This window comes from Cavia porcellus, unplaced genomic scaffold, assembly GCF_034190915.1.
Source record: "Cavia porcellus strain 051 isolate PalLab524CR breed Dunkin Hartley unplaced genomic scaffold, mCavPor4.1 scaffold_13, whole genome shotgun sequence".
In the NCBI taxonomy this organism is placed as follows: Eukaryota; Metazoa; Chordata; class Mammalia; order Rodentia; family Caviidae; genus Cavia; species Cavia porcellus.
In genome coordinates this window covers 34,269,539-34,282,345 of record NW_026947496.1, presented here as the reverse complement: position 1 = coordinate 34,282,345, position 12,807 = coordinate 34,269,539, and the positions used below count along the sequence as shown (strand labels likewise).

General features: G+C 42.9%; 1 long non-coding RNA gene across 2 annotated transcripts in view; it reads right to left on the bottom strand.

The window, feature by feature from the left end:
* LOC106028424 (uncharacterized) overlaps positions 1-12,807 on the bottom strand; it is a 97,920-nt gene that overhangs the window by 43,857 nt on the left and 41,256 nt on the right. The window lies entirely within an intron of this gene.

Here is a 12,807-nt window from a genome sequence, read left to right as displayed (position 1 = left end):
GAATTCTACAAGTAATTTAGAGAAGATGTAATGCCAATACTCCTCAAACTCTTCAGTAAAAATGAAAGGGAAGTAATTCTCTCTAACTCATTGCTGGAGGAAAATATTACTCTTGTACCAAAACCAGAGAAAGATCCAACCAAAACGGAGACCTATAGGCCAATCTCCCTAATGGACATTGATGCAAAAATTCTCAATAAAATACTAGCAAGCAGAATGCAACAAATCATCAAGAAAATTGTACACCACGACCATGTAGGATTCATCCCAGGAATGCAAGGATGGTTCAACATATGCAAATTAATAAATGTAATAAACATCAACAGAGCCAAAGACAAAAATCACATGATCATTTCAGTAGATGCAGAAAAAGATTTTGATAAAGTCCAACACTCATTCATAATAAAAAAAAAACCCTACAGAAAACTGGAATAGATGGTCTCTACCTTAATCTGTTAAAAGCCATCTATGACAAACCAACATCCAACATCATACTAAATGGATGAAAATTTCACTCTAAAATCAGAAACAAGATAAGGATGTCCACTATCACCACTCCAATTCAATATAGTTCTGGAAACATTAGCCAGAGAAATTAGATAAGAGGGAGAAATAAAAAGAATAAAGATAGGAAAAGAAGTTAAATTATCATTATTTGCAGATGACATGATACTCTACATAAAAGATCCCAAAAGTTCCATCAAAAGACTATTACATTTAATAAGCAAATTCAGTATCATAGCTGGATACACAGTCACTACTAAAAATTCAATAGTATTCCTGTACACAATGAACTCACTGAGAGAGAAATTATGGAAATAATACCTTTCACAATAGCATCCAAAAAAAAAAAAATGAAATACTTAGGAATCAATCTAACAAAGGATGTAAAAGATCTATACATTGAAAGGTATAGTGCTCCATAAAAGGAAATTGAAGAGGACATCAGAAAATGCAAAGGTACCCCTTGCTCTTGGATAGGAAGAACTAACATCGTGAAAATGGCTATACTCCCAAAACTTATACAGATTATACAGATTTAAAGCAACTATGATCAAGCTACCATTAACACACCTCACAGATCTAGAGAAAACATTCATAAAATTTATTTGGAAACAGAAGACACCTAAAGTATCAAAAGCAATCCTGGTCAACAAAGGCAAGGCAGGATGCATCACTTGTATAATACAAATCTACTGTGATAAAATTAGCATGGTACTGGTAAAAAACCCCACCTAATCAGTGGAACAGATTAGAAGATCCAGACACAACTACAAAGGCCACCTTATCTTTGTCGAACATGTTCACTGGAAGAAAGACACCCTCTTTAATAAATGGTGTTGGAAAAAACTGGCTTTCCAAATGCCGAAGACTGAAACTAGACCCACGTTTATTTCTATGCACTAAACTAAAGTTAATATGGATCAAAGATTTAAATATTAAAAGAGAAACACTAAATCTACTGGAAGACAAAGTAGGTAGAAATATTGGAGTCCTAAAGGCAGGCAAAGAGTTCTTGAGCGAAACACAAATTGCATGGGAAGTACTTCAAAGAATCAACAACTGGTATCTCATCTTATTAAAACGGTTTTGCATTTCAAAAGAAATCACTGATAAAGTGAAAAGAAAACACAAAGAATGGGAAAAAAGTTTTAGCCAACTCTCCCTTACATAAAGGACTTCCATCTAGAACATATAAAGAATTGGAAAATATCAGGCCCCCCAAATTCAAAGATCCTCTCCAAAAATGGGCATCCAAGATCAACATGTACTTCTAAGATGAAGAAATACAAATGGCCAAGAAATACATGAAGAAATGTTCAACATCACTGATCATTCAAGAAATGCAAAGTAAAATAACATTGAAACTCCATTTCACCCAAGAGAGAATGGCTGTCATTAAGAAATAAACCAATAACAAATGTTGGCAGGGGTGTGAGGAAAAAGCAACACTTTTCCACTCTTGCTGGGAGTGTAGATTGGTACAGCCACTGTGTAAATCCATGTGGAGAATCCTCACAAAACTAGGATTGGAGGCCCCATTTCATCAGCTATTTCCCTTCTGGGTTTTTTCGCAGAAAAATTGAAAACATCATGCCGCAGCAATATATGTGCACCCATGTTCATAGCAGCACAATTTATAATAGCTAAATCTTGGAAGCAACTCAAATGCCCATTAGCTGCAGAATGGATAAAAAAAGATGTGATATTTTTATACTATGGGTTATTACTCAGCTACAAAGAATGATAAACTTAAGGCTTTTATAGGTAAATGGATGCAACTTGATACCATACTCATAAGTGAAATAAATCAAACTTGCAGGTGTAAATATCATGTGGTCTCCCTAGCATTAAAAAAAAAAAAAAACTGAAAGAGTAAGAGTAATAAGATCCAAAATGTACAACTGATATTGTTGAAATGAAAGTGGAAAAAAGTGCTTCAAATGAAAGAACAACTGGAATAAGGAAAAGAGGAAAAGAAAAAAGGGATATACATGGCCTTAGACTCAATGGAGAGAAGAAGAGCAGCCACACGGGGGTCAGGCCCAGCTGCTAGGCACAGAAAGCACCGTAAGGGATCCTGTATATATATAGATAGATAACTGTACTACTAATTTTTGTAAGTTCATCAAAAAGAATAATTTGTGCTTTCATTGTTTGATTGTTTGGTCATTGTTTTCATGCCTAAATCGTACAATCTGAACAACTACTTCTAAGATTGTTTTATGCACTATACTAACTATTGTTAATTTCCTGCTATGTTTCTATTTTTGCTTCATTTCTGTTCCATTATTTTGCTTTTAAATTAAAACTAAACGTCACATTTTAAAGTATTATAAGGGTTCTTCATATTGTTTAGTTTACTTAACACTATATATTAGGGATTGCATTATATATGTTATGTGTCAGTAGATGTTTGCCCACCTTATTCGTGTTGACAATTGCATAATAGTTTGTTAAACTGATAAAACCATTTTTCTTTCTTTCTTTTTTTTATTGGTACCAGAGATTGAACTCACGACCATGCACTTGCAAGGCAGGCGCTTATGCCACTGAGCTAAATCCCCAGCCCGATAAAACCATTTTTCAAAGAAAGGAGTATGTTGTACAGAGAGACCTGGAGACACATTACCCACAAAGGGAGAAGAGAAAATTCCAGGCAGTTATGAATTTACTCTCACAATTAACCACGTAGCTAGGAAAGCATGTGCTGGGGGCCAGTAGCCTAAGTGGGAGTTCTCCAAATTACTTTCCACAAAAATATAATGTTTGTTAAATGACAAGAAATATAAGGTACCCAAAAGATATGTATTTTACTCAATAAAATAAGTAAAATATAACTATCAATTGTTTAGAATGGAGAACACACACACATTTTTGAGAGAGGCATGGGATGACCATTTTTTAACAGATGTTTTCTAATGTTGAATGATCATGGTGACAATGAAAACTAGAGTCACTCTGCCCTACCACCCAGGGGTGACATTACACATGCACCCTTTTTGCAAACATTGTTGAGTACCTTGTTTGCACCAAGCATCCCTTAGAGAAACTTTCCGCTACCATTCTGGATGAGACCACCAAAGAAAATATCCTTCAAAAGAAGCACTGGGACCACATGTACCCCTGGATCTCTAAGGACAGCTTTCTATATGCAACAAATGCCTGACTGTTCCTACAAGCTGGGAAACAAACAAGAACTTCATCCAATTACATGCTTCCTCCTTGAGAAGTTATTTTCCATCAAGGATACAGTTGGCCTTTGGGTTGGCCATTCCTTTCCATTGATGGCTTGGTAAATTTCCAACAGAGTGTTGGCCAGGACCTAACACTTTTATTTCCTCAACTTCTCTCACCCCGAAGCACAGCCACCTCCACAAAGGCTGGCAATTTCCCAAGTCCAGAATCACACATTCCTAAAACCGTCAGTGCGTGAGGCACTCAAATTTCCCAGACCAGCACTGTGACCATGGTTTCCATTGCTCTTTAGATGCTCATAGATCCCAGAGATTGGAACCTCAAGCTTTGTATCTCAGACCTGCTCCCCTTCCTAAAATCAATTCCAAATTGGCCTCTACCGTAGCCTACTCCTGCAGTGCCCAGAATCCTCAGCGGAAAGGGCTCCAATCTTTTATGACCAGAGCATTGTGTGAAAGTTAGGTAGAAAACCGAGGCCATTACCTGAATAAATGCAGGCAAAAGTCACTTTAGTCTGAGACACTGGAAAGTTGAGAGCCTAAAAGGGGTTTGGGACTTTTCTGCTTCCCTTCCCCTCAAGTGATCCATGTAAGGCCATGACTCCCTGTTTTTCCCTAGAATGGACTTGGCCTAGACTGCAGAGGTATTTTATGCCCCATTTCCTCAGAATTCCTTGCTGACCTAGGAGCACCGAGATTCTCCTGAGAACAGGAGAGGCAGAACCGCTTACCGTGCTTTCTGTGCCTAGCATCTGGGCCTGACCCCCGTGTGGCTGCTCTTCTTCTCTCCATTGATTTTAAGGCCATGTTCTCTGAGCTCAAACTTCCTGGGCCAGACCCCTTGACAGAAAGTTGCTTGTGGCTTCCATGATCTGAGGGGAGTACCAACCCTTTGGTAACTGCCTGGAGCCAGCATGTCTGGTGGCTCCTAGGTCATCAGAGCTGGAACCTGTAGTGTCTCTCAGTGTATCAGTCGGAGCTGGTTCCTTAGAAGACAGAGTTCTGTAGATACTGTTTTTCAAAGGTGTCCTGTGGAAACTGAGGCATAGGGGTTGGAATGACCTATCCAGGGCCACAGCGGTGGGAAGTCCAGTATAGGTGGTCTTGATGCCATTCTGCCTCATGCCCCAATGCCCGTGGCCAAGGTCATGTTATAACCTGCATTGCAAACAAAGCCAGAGCAGCCAGTGACACTTTGTTGTGGGACCACAAGCTCACATAGAGCCAAAGGATGGTGCTCACTGAGGCAAAAACCAATCCCAATACATGGAGAGATACACAAGCATCAGATCAGGAAGACTTCATGGAGGAGAATGAGTTTTTAGTTTCAGATTAGGGTCTCTAATGAAAATCAAAACAACAGCTGTTTTTGAGAGGTAGACGGAGAGAGAGATAGAAGGAGAAAACAAGATGGGGAGAGAGGGAGAGAGAAAGAGGAAGAGTGAGAGAGGAGATACAGAGACCCAGAAAAAAAGACAGAGAAACTGTAGTGTTCTCTGAGGTGGTTGCTTGGACATCCATGGTGCAGGATGGATGCGGCCACTCGCCCCAGCTCAAGGACCCAGGCTCCTTCCGTTTTGTTGCTCTACAAAGGTGCTGAGTCTTGGCACCAACTGCATGTTCCTGCTGGCAATCAGGGCAGGAAGGAGCCAGTTCCGGGCCACATGGCTGCATCTGGCATGGAGAAAGACTGAAGATGTTTTTCACTTTTAGCCGCGTGCTCGCCAGAAATAAGGGGAACGGGTATGGGGTGACCAATTCCATGCTGTGCCGTAGAAGGGTTTACCTGAGCTTCAATGGAGCAGACAGATACAATTTAGCAGGTGGAAAAAAGAGAGAAAACAGTAGTCTGCAGGAACAGTGTTACAGAACACCATGATGGAACAGCACCCATGAGTTTGGGAGTGGCTGAATGAGGATGAGGGAACAATCTACTGGGACATTTGGCAGTGTCCTTCTGACAGCCAGAAACACTGCCCAATTCCTGAGTTACTTCTCAGCATAGCTCATGGCCAAGAATATCTTTCTCCAAGAAGGGTGGTGGAGGGTAGAGGAATGCAGTGCAGAGCTAAATAACTCACTTGGCCTGGGCAAGTAAGGGCTGGATAAGATGTATAAGATGAAAAGGAGGCTGTGCAGGTATGGGCGCCTGCAAAGATACCCAACCAGGAAGAGGCTGACTTCCTATCTGTCTGCCTGGGCCTGGCTGTGATCACTCCAGTGAACTATCAGTGGCAGCTGTACAGGTGGCTTATACTTATGGAGACTCACATGGTCTCCACGTTTATTGTCTATTTCTTCTCAGTGGAATATGATACCCATAAGGGCTGGGGCTTTGTTGGTTGCTGTGTCATACCCCCTTGAATAGTCACAGAGCTGGCACTTGACATTTATTACATGAATGAATGTACTAATTAATGAACAAATCATTTATCTATAATAAATCACTTTGTGGCGCCCACAAAGATATCTGAATGATATCTGAGGATATGATGCTCTCATGATAGTTTACTAGAAGGGACACGGACTGCCACGGTAACAATAGTAATTGCTATTACTAACATAACAGCTCACTGTTGGCTGGTGTTCTTAGCTGGTCTTAAACACCAAGACTGAACAAATCTAACTGCCTTGCCTAAGGTCACTGGGCAGGAAGAAACAAAACTAGAATCCAAAACAGATCTTCTAGCTCTACAACTGTTCTTCCTACTTAATTCTTTCTTGCATAACAATCTCTGGATTTTTGATTAATTCTCAGCAACAGGTAAGTCCACTTTGAGGCTGTCCTACAGTGAGGCTGTAGTATCACTGTCCAGGCTGATGGGAAAACCTGTCAGTCAAGAGTTTTTGATCTTCTTACAGAGGAAGAAGAGCTGATCTTGACAGGGACCTCAGCAGATGTCGGGCACTCCACTGGGTACATTTTGCATGCTGTCTACTTTCATCTTCATTGAGAGTCCATGAGATCAAGACTAGCACTTAATCCTACATATGTCAGTAGAATTTTAGAATTTTTTTGCTTTCTCTGGATGCCAAATTGCTGAACCACCGAATAGAAATTGGTAATCTTAGTATTCAGAGCTGGTGGGGAGTAGCTGGAAGAAGCTTGAAGAGGAAACACATGTGCTTCCAAGGAAAAAGTTTTGTGGGCAAATAATACCAGATCTCAGTGGTAGAAGACTTAATTTCTCCTCATGCATTTTTTTCTTATTAACAAAAAATAGTTTCACCCCTGAATGCTCCAATCTTAGCAGCACAGGATGTGTGTTGTGTGGACATCTGGAAATAGTTGATGGTGTTACAGACAAGTAATGAAGGAGCTAACCTAGATAACCAACTGCAAATTTAACTTTAGCCCAGAATCATAGCAGTGTACAGTACAAAGTATGATTGCAAAACATGGTGAATGTTCAAATTTTTAAAATTACAGTAAAAGATACATTGTTATTACTCTCCCTCAAAATACTCCCTTTCATTTCAAATACATTTATCTCATTGTTCTTGCTGGTTTCTAAAACGGTTCTGGAAATTCTCTCTGGTGAGTCTCTTTATGAGATGTGATAAAAAGAAATAACTGCTGTTACTAACCGACATCCAATGGAAAGAGAGGCTTGTAAAAACATTACGAGGTGTCCTTGCCCACCTTATTCACTGGATTTAGCACTGTGCAACTTCTGACTCTTCCCCAAAGTTAAAATGACCATGAAAGGTAAATGTTTGAGTCAATTCAGGACATGGAGGCAGCCACACAGTACAAAAAATGACCGAGGAAAGAAGACTTCCAGAAATGCTCCAGAAGGTTACAAGCGGGATGGGATGAATGTGCTCGAAGTGAAGGGGAGTATTAGAAAGGTGATTAAGGGCAGTGTGTCTTTTACTGTGAAAAAATTTTTAAATTTAAACATTCACCTTGCCCGATCAGTCCCATATATATCAGGAGTGATAAGTATTAAGTTCCAGATGACATTCTCCTTCTCTGTATTGGAAACAAACCAGGCTTGTCCTGGGTCTTGGGCCTGGGAATGGGGTGAGGTGAGGTGAAGGTCCTGGATCTGTTTCATACTGGTAGACTCCATGAAATCTGGCAGAAATAAGGTGGGGCAGACTGGATGGGGCCCTGGAGGAGACAGGGTGGTAGACCAGGCAGACTGGACAAGGTCCAGTCCAGGATGTGAGGACAAATGGCAGGTAGACGGTGAGGAGGTAGGGAAACGTGCAAAGGGTCAGGATGCAGCGGATAGCATCAAGGTCTAGGAATGGGGGTCAACAAGAGCCCATCCATAGGACCAGCCATGCTCAGTGGCTGGCTCATAAGAGCTCAGCCAGCCAGGTTCAGGACACCAGCTGGGAACAGGTGCTGGGTAGAACACACTCTCATGGGTCCTTATGGAGCAGACGCCTGATAGACTCCCTAGTGCAACCCCACATAGGTGGGATACACATCCAGTTCTTCCAAGATATAGAATCTTCTGTCTTATTGTGGCTGGCGTGGCCCTTCCCTGGTGTGTACCTCACCTCCTGAAGCCCAAGCTCCAGTTCGTGCATCATCTGCTTCTGCAAATGGTTCACTTGCTATTTCACTGTGGATGGAACTCTCAGACACATCTGTTCCTGAACGCACCTGTGGCCATCACCAAACTGATCCTCCAAAGAACACATCAACTCAAAGCAGGTAGTCCCTTCCTCTTCTCATGTCTCCAACCTCCAACTTGACATCTGCCTTTCACCACTACAAGGCCCCATGCACAGAATCAATACTGGAAGAACACCCATGTGCACCCCTTAACTACAGAACTTGCCACATCTCCTCTCCATGCTTCTAGACTCATCCAGCACTGGGTCTCACAAAGCCAGAGACTCAAACCCACCAAAGTCCTCTGTTCCCTCACTTTCTCTGCAAAACACCCAATGAGTCCAATGGCAAATTTATCTTGAAAACATCTCCCATCTTCTACCAGGTCACACAGCTGAGAGAAGGCCTCCAAGTAGAACCCCAGCATCTGAGTGCAGCTAGCGTACTCTTCCCAAAATTCGAACTGGGTCCTCATCCTTGGAGACCTTGTTAACGTTCCAGAAGATGAATACCCTAGTCTTTATCAGAAATGCAAGGCTCCAGGAGGCAAACTTATGGTTCGGATAAAAAGTGTACCCCCAAAGCTCACGTGTTCATAGGTGGGGTTTTTGGAAGGTGACTGATCATGGGACACTTATCAGTGGATGAACCCATGGATAAGTTCATAACTGAACTGCTCTTAGGAAGTGGGACCTGGTTAGAGGATGTAGGCCCCTAGGGCTGGGCCTTAGAAGGGTATAATTTCCTTTAGTTCTTGCCCCTTTTTCTGTATCTTGGCTGCAGTGAGGTGAGAAGATTGCTTCATCACCTTATGCCATGTTTCTTGCCCTGAAGCCAGCCAGCCATGGACTGAAACCTCTGAAATCATGAACCATGATTTACTCTTTTCTCCTTTAAGTTGTGGATGTCAAATATTTTGTTCCAACAATGGAAAGGCTGACTAATACATGAGCTTTGCTCTATCTTCTGTCTCCCTTCCTCCCTTCTGGTGTTAATCTCCAGATTAGAGGATTTGACCAGAGTCTGTGGATGGTCTGCAAAGTCTATGAACTATCAACATTGTGCACACATATTGGGCATATCTATATTTCATAGAACCACTTCCTAGCTTCCCTCGAGCCCCAAAGTGTCCATAACCCAGGCTCAGGAATTCTTTGAGCAATGTCCCTTTAATGCCAGTTTGTTAGAAGGTTTCAAATACATTTGATCATGACACATAGTAAGAAATACATTGTAAATGTATGTAAAATGGAATCACATTTTTTCAAAATTGTTCTTAGTATGTACACTCCGATTCTTAGTAGTTTAGTCATTTCTTTGGGTTGAGGATCTAGCCCAGTAGTAGAGCACTTACCTAGCATGCATGCGTGAGGCCTTGGGTTCAATTTCCAGTACCTTGGAAGTATTGGGGAAAGGAGTAAGGAAATTATTTCTCTTTTTTTTATTAATGCTGATAAAATTGATTTAACAGCCCATCCACCAATAAAATTCAACGTGGAGTTTAAAATCATTGCCTTTGTGGTCCTCTCTTACTTTGGGTGCCCTTAATTATTTTTTATCCTGAGTTCCATACGGATTACAAGCTCTCTGAGGGCAAGGACCATGACTTAAACAGTTTTGATACTGTCCTCAGCACATAGCAGCCACCTTGGAGACATTTGTTGTTCACTGAAACAAGAAAACCTCTGGACTAAATGTGGGGAAAGTCCTAAAACAAAGGCTCCTCAGAGAAGAAAATAGCAACTGTCTCATGCATGGAATGTAAAAACAATTTTTTGATGGAACAGAATCCACTGGGTTACATCTGGGCATTTGGTGGGGTGGCATCTGTGGTTCTGATTCAGTAAAACCCCTGCTGATGTGAGTCTGTCTCCTAGGGCAGGAGAGATACACGGACCAGTCAGTAGGGAATATGCTGACCTGAGAACAGCACAGCACAATGATACATGCCACAGAGCTCTCCTGCTCACTAGCAGCAGAAGAAAAGTCAAATTAGCAACAGGATAATGCTGCTTTGTCTAAAAAAAATACCAGGGTGAGAAAGTAACTTTTATTATTAAATCTATCACTCCGCCTTTAAACACTTGCTGTTTCCTGCTGTGTTAGCCCTACTCCTGGCAGAGAACTTAAACTGTGTGACTTCTCATCTCCAGAGCTTGATAAACAAGGGGACTTTCAAACACTGGCAGATCAGAATGATTAGAGGTGAAACTGGTGCTGACTCAAAGGGAGAAATTCAGGAAGGGAGAGAGGTGCTAAAGAGGTGAATTCATCACTCTAACCCAAAGCTAAAGTGCTAAACTTACCCTGATATAAACAGTACTTCAGGAAACCCGGGGCTAGGTCAGCTGGAGGACTTGTGTTGGCCACAGTGATGGCCTCGGAGAAAGAGAAGCTGCCTCACTGGCTTGTGCGGGATGCCGGGAATCTAGATGGGATGTTGCTCTGTGTTACTCTCACCTGGTCTGTGGAGCCCCCACCTCAGAGAGGGAGCCCTTGTCCTGGCTGGTGCAAGTGCCCACTGCAGGTCCCCTCTTGAATGTCCCAACCTGGCCCCCACCACCCATCACGTGCAGACCAGAAGACAAAGGCCTCAGCATCTGTAGTCTCTGAGGTGAGAAGGCCATCCCTGCCCATGTGGCCAGTGTCACAAAGGCACCGACACTGTGTGACTTTTAAATTCAGGACACAGTGTGCACTTGGTCAGTGGTGACTGCTCCAGTTTGTATTTTCTTCACCCCACTGATAGACTGATGTAATCTTGCATTTGCCTTTTCGGCCCCCTAGGAGGTGTGTAGTGGTGTAGGGCCTTAGGAGGAAAGCACATAATAAATAAGGACCAGCCGAGATTCCCACCATCCCACGTATGCACAGTTCTTTGCCATGGGGCCAATGCAGCAAAGGAAAGAATCCAGGCTCCAGGATGGAGTTAACTTGGAAAAGCACATACATTTCATTTTTCAAGTGGAATTTGAAAGCACACTGCTCCTAAGCCAGGGTGCAGCAGAGCACACTGTACCTCTTTCACAAGACTACACTGTTTCTTCCCTTCCTAACTCACACCCCTTGGTGACTCCTGAGCTCAAGGTGACTTGCCAGTCATCCTAAGGGCAGCAAGGGGTGAGCCATGGGGGGGATCCCTCATCCATGTCCCGCTGGTTGCATGCTGCAGAGGCAAAACTACTTTCTTCTCTCTGTACTCCAAAAGCATGAGAACAGAAGAAAATGTTTGGCTGGGCATTCTTTAATAACACAAAGTAAACTCAGCTACAAGTCGTTTTGTAACTGCTCTCCAGGGAGCAACTGCCCGCCTTTGACATACTCCCAGGAGACTCATGCTTTTAAAAGGAGGTTTTAAATCCCCACCCTACTGTAAATACACTTTTCAATCATTTTGTAGTGAAAACGTGGCCGGAGAGTTGCCGTGTAAACCCACTGCCCCATCACATAAACACTCGCCCTCTTCCCTTCTCACCACAACCTTTCAATCACACTATGCTTCCCTTGGGTTTTGGGAGAGTTGTTTTTACTTGTTTATTCTGGTTTTCTTTTCCTGATGTATTTGAGTGCAGCTGACTCCCTGCACTTCAGATAGCCTCACACCATTCAGCACAAATCACCCACTCACAGCAACTGCCACCAACTTGATCCATTCCCAGAATGGATACAGGATACCAGCCTCACTATCCTGAGAGTATTGGGCATATGGCCTCTGATAGCCTCCTATCCTCCCAGAGAAGGAAGGAAGGAGGGGGAAACACCTCCTCACCACCCAGCCAGCTGCACCCTTTCCATCTGGCCACAGAGCCATCCAGGACAGAGGTGACTGTCCCGGCCTCTGCAGTCACATGAGAAGGTTCTAGGTGGTGGGTACATGTGCAGAAGGGCCTCCTGGGTGCATGTTGCTCTTCTTTGTTGCCTCTTTCTTTTTCTGTCTAAATCATGGCGCTGTCATTTTGGGCTGGGAGGAAGTGGCCACACCCTAGGGATGGCCAAGCAGTGTAGAAAGCCCAACTCCAAAGGACTGAGTAAGCCACTTCCCTCTTGACTCAATCTATGTGAGAGAAATAAACTCCTACCTTGTTTGCTTTGGGTTATGCTGGGCTATTGGTTCCCTGGAATGGAATCCCTCCCACACCCCTTCCTATAACAGCTTTGTCCCAAGACAGAGTTGCTCCCTGGAGATGATTAGCTTTGAGCACATCTAATTCTCTAGATCCTATCTACAAGGCCATTCCTCAAAGTGAGACCATAAAAATTCAAGTCATCACCTAACAGCCTTCAAATAGTTTTCAGAAAAGCAGAGGAATCATTTCACTCCTTCTTTCAGTTCTTTTGGGAGCAAGGCCTCTGTCCCAGTGCTGAGCAGCTGTCAGTGGAACAGACTAGACTCCCAGGGCAGGCTGTCAATATCACAATGCAGGGAACAGACCATGCCACACGTGAGGGAGACCTGTGAGGAAAGTACAGGAACCCAGGGGCACAGCCTGGGCACTCAGCCTGGAATTCTGCAATTGCCATGTGAACAGAAAATCA